This window comes from Choristoneura fumiferana, chromosome Z, assembly GCF_025370935.1.
Source record: "Choristoneura fumiferana chromosome Z, NRCan_CFum_1, whole genome shotgun sequence".
Lineage (NCBI taxonomy): Eukaryota > Metazoa > Arthropoda > Insecta > Lepidoptera > Tortricidae > Choristoneura > Choristoneura fumiferana.
In genome coordinates, this window is record NC_133472.1 from 42257314 (window position 1) to 42262074 (window position 4761).

Sequence of the window (4761 nt, forward strand, 5' to 3'; positions counted from 1 at the left end):
TTTCATCAAATTAGCATGGGAATTTCCAAAAAATATATCGTAGATTACCTACCTACATTAAGTAAGTGTAGTGTGTGTGTGTCTAAGTGTTTATATCATAAGTTTTTTGTACTGCTTATGGTGTGCAATAAAGAATATTTGTATTGTATTGTATTGTACATTATCGCTGCACACAACTGTGCCGAATTTCATGACTTGATGGATGGAATTTGAGATTCTTCAAATAAGTTTATTAAGATAGAAATAAATCAAAACGCAGAAATAATACTAAATTTTACAAACTTTATTAAAAACTAAACTATATCTAAAAAAAAAAAATCGGCCAAGAGCGGGTCGGACACGCCTTAAATAGGGTTCCGTAGCCAGTACGAAAAAAATAAGTAATATTTTTCTAAGGATTTCGTATTTTATACGGAATCTTCCAAGTTTAGGTATATTTTATACCTTAGGCTGCTATTTACTCTTAAACTACTAATAATTCTGAAGCAAACTCAGCCGTTATAGTTTTCCTTGTAAGTTTGATATACTTACTTACTTACCATCCTGAATTAAAAAAAAAATCCTCCCACCGGTTTAGATTTTAGAGGAGGGAGGGGGATGCTCGATATTAATGAAAATTTGCACTTTAAAGTTAAATATTTCGCAAACAAATTATCGAAAAATCGTCTTCGCAAATCCCTAATGGTTTTAAAAGACCTATCCAACTATATGCCAAACTATACGGTACTAAAAAAATCACCCCCTCTTTACGTCCATGGGAGGTACCCTAAAAAAAAATATAGTTCATTTTTTATTGTAGGTACTATTTTGTCGGCATAGTTTACATATATATCCGTGCAAAATTACAGCTTTCTAACATTGATAGTCCCTGAGCAAAGCCGCGGACGGACAGACAGACATACAGACATGGCGAAACTATAAGGGTTCCGTTTTTGGCATTTTGGCTCCGGAACCCTAAAAAAGCCCCTGCGGCATTGTGCCGAAGATGCTGGCAGCATTTCCTCGTTGAATCGCTAGGCTAATTCTTCAATTTAAATTTCAGGATAAACCTATAATGTTAGGTACATACGAGTACATAGGGAGCATCAGATATTTTCGTGGTAAAGGCTAAGCAAAGATCGCATATATCTTTCATTAATCATGTATGTCCTGTAGTCCTATTTTGTAAATATTGGGCAAGCAGATGAGAATAGGGTTCTATGGTTATATGGACGCTTCGCCACTGAATGTGTACAAGAATTTATTTATAAAGTTAAAAATAAAACAAAAAGCAGAAATAATACTAAATATTACAAACTAAAGTAAAAACTATATTAAAAACTAAGCTATATCTAAAAACCGGCCAAGAGCGTGTCGGAGGTTCCGTGGCCATTACGAAAAAATTAAGTAATACTAAATTTTTCCACCCACCGGTTTAGATTTTAGAGGGAGGGGGGGGCGGGGGGACGAATTGTAATGATAATTTGCACTTTAAAGTTGAATATTTTGCAAACAAATCACTGAATCGCAAAATCGTTTTAGCAACCCCCTAATGATTTTAAAAGACCCTTCTAACGATACCCCACACTACAAGATTGAATGAGAAAAAAAAACACCCCCACTTTAAGTCTATGGGAGGTCCTGAAAAAAAATTTTTTTTTTAATTTTTTACTGTACCCTTTTATCGGCATAGCTTACATATTCGTGTAAAATTTCATTTTTCTAGCATTGATAGTCCCTGAGCAAAGCCGCGGACGGACAGACAGACAGAAAGACACAGACAGACAGACATGGCGAAACTATAAGCCATTTTGCCATTTTGGCTACCCCCGACCCAAAAAGAGGGGTGTTATAAGTTTGACCGCTATGTGTGTCTGTGTGTCTGTTGTCTGTCTGCGGCACCGTAGCTCTTAAACGGGTGAACCGATTTGAATGCGGTTTTTTTATTTGATAGCAGGTTTTCTGGCGATGGTTCTTAGACATGTTTTATCAAAATTGGTTCAGCCGTTTTTGAGATATTGAACTTTGAAGTGACAAAGTCGGGGATTTTCCAACTTTTTGTTGCTTAGAGGTTATAAAGGTATGGGTAATAATAAAATGTAGGTAATGTACCATCAGCCAAATATGTGGTCTACCACCCTAAAGTTGATAATCGTTTGCACGTCATAATACAATAATGCCAATATAGACGTGTCTGTCAACTTGAAAGTTCGACTTTAGCGACATATTCATTTGATAGGAACTTGTTTAAAAATTGATAGACCACTTATTTCGCTGATGGTACATGGGTGAACGAACTTTAATGTAGATAAGAGATAAGTGTAGCCCATCGCCAAGGGTGGATCTACCGTAGTGGGCACGATGGGCATGCCCACAACCCTAATAGACTTGTAACGACACTTTCACGGTCTATTGAGATCGATAGGCTGATATAAATAACCTAGCCTAACCTTACCAACAAAATGTTGAAAATCCCCGACTTTGTCACTTCAAAGTTTAATATCACAAAAACGGCTAAACCGATTTTTATAAAACATGCCTAAGAACCATCGCTAGAAAACCTGCTTTCAATTAAAAAAATAGCATTCAAATCGGTCCACCCGTTTAAGAGCTACAGTGCCACAGACATACAAACACACAGACACACATAGCGGTCAAACTTATAACACCCCTCTTTTTGCGTCGGGGGTTAAAATGGAAATGGTGGTCATGTTTGTTCATGAGCGAGTTCGTACTCAGACTCCCATAAGTTCGACCGCTATGTGTGTTAGACATGTTTTATCAAAATCGGTTCAGCCGTTTTTGAGATATTAAAAATTGGGGGTTTTCCAACTTTTTGTTAGTTAGGTTATTGTTTGATTTACACTAAAAAAAAAACCGACTCCAAAAAAAACAAAAAATAACAAAAAATGGAACCGACTCCTTCCACTCCTATGCTGGCTCGTGCTGAAGCACCGACTTCGAGCTAGTAGCCTAGTAGGTATCTACCTACAGGTACCTAGAAAAATATTTTCATGGGTTTTGTAGTCGGTTACATTTTTTGTTATTTTTTTTAATTTTTGGAGTCGGTTTTACTTTTTTTTTCTTTTTTTTATTTCTCACTAAGTGATCTATAGAGCCGTGGTGGCCTAGTGGAGCCGTGGTGGCCGAGTGGTTTGACCTATGGCCTCTCAAGCAGAGGATCGTGGGTTCAAACCCCGGCTCGCACCTCTGAGTTTTTCGAAATTCATGTGCGGAATTACATTTGAAATTTACCACGAGCTTTACGATGAAGGAGTTTTCCTCTTGAGGAAACCTGCACACAAACCTGCAAAGGAAATCAACGGTAACTTCACACAGAAGTTACCAATCCGCACTGGGCCTGCGTGGGAACTACTGCCCAAGCCCTCTCATTACAAAGGAGGCCTGTGCCCTGCAGTGGGACGTATATAGGCTGGGGATGATGAAGTGATCTGTAGCCAAATTAAGTACATCTCACAACGATCTTTTTATATACATTCCAATGCAGATCACAGGCCTCCTCTCAGGCCTCCTCTCCTCTCCATGCGGAGTGTTGGAACTGCACCATTGAATTTCTTCACAGGTTTGTGCAGGTTTTCTCTCGATCCTTTCCTTCATCGTAAGGTGGCGTACCGTATATTTTAAAATTTTAATTACTCACGTGGACTCTATTTAAATTTATAAATCATAAAGTAGAATAATACCTACCTAAATTAAAGCCGGTGGCAGACGAATTCAAATAGTTTAATTTATGCCCTAAGAAACGCTCATGCTTGACCGTTTTAAATTATTTTTAACCCCCGACGCAAAAAGAGGGGTGTTATAAGTTTGACCGCTATGTGTGTCTGTGTGTCTGTCTGTGGCACCGTAGCTCTGGACCTGGGTGGACCGATTTGATAGCAGTTTTTTATTTGAAAGTAGGTTTTCAAGCGATGGTTCTAAGATATGTTTATATTTATCCGTTGCTTAGTACCCATAACACAAGCTTTGCTAAGCTTACCTTGGGACTAGGTCAATTGGTGTGAATTGTCCCGTGATATTTATTATGATTATTATTTATTATGTTTTATTAAAATCAGTTCAGCCGTTTTTGAGATATTGACCTTTGAAGTGACAATGTCGGAGGTTTCTAACTTTTTGATGGTTTGGTTATTTAATACGTTTCTTGTAGGACCCCATGATTTTATATTATAATTTAATTTCGTTTTTTGTTGTTGAATTGGTAATAGAAAAAAAAGTAGAAAACAAACAGGTAGGTACTTATTTTGTAGGATACCTACAAACCTACAGGGCTACTACGAAACTCAATCGAAACTCGAATTTCGTGTCGTGCGGTCCCTTTGACACATACTATTTAATACGAGAGCGAGAGGGACGGTACGATAGGAACTTCGAGTTTCGTAGTAGCCCTGCTGTAAAATATAGACAAACAGCGTAGCAGCAGTACCTACCTACTCGTAATGGGGTTTAATTTGTTACCCTTTTGTTACAGAACCCTAAAAAAGGCACAAAAAAACATATTAAATGTAAAGACCCAAGTAGCAACTGCAGAAGTTTTAAAAATAATAATTTATAGTTTTCCAAAATGGTGTAGGGACGTGTTCAAAATAAACTACTAAAAAAGTATATTTTTTTGTTATGGTATTACTACATTTTTATATCGGGTGCGTTCATAACGCCATCTTGTTTAAGTTGGTAAACTTTTTGACGTTGACGATTATTTTTTTTAGCTGGCAAGTTCGTGTTTTCTTTGTCATCGTTTTTGTACTATGGTAGCGTAGT

The 4761-nt window shown here is 37.3% G+C and overlaps 1 protein-coding gene across 1 annotated transcript in view; it reads left to right on the forward strand.

The window, feature by feature from the left end:
- Nucleotides 1–4761, forward strand: part of LOC141437343 (proton-transporting V-type ATPase complex assembly regulator TMEM9-like) — an 85821-nt gene that overhangs the window by 42511 nt on the left and 38549 nt on the right. The window lies entirely within an intron of this gene.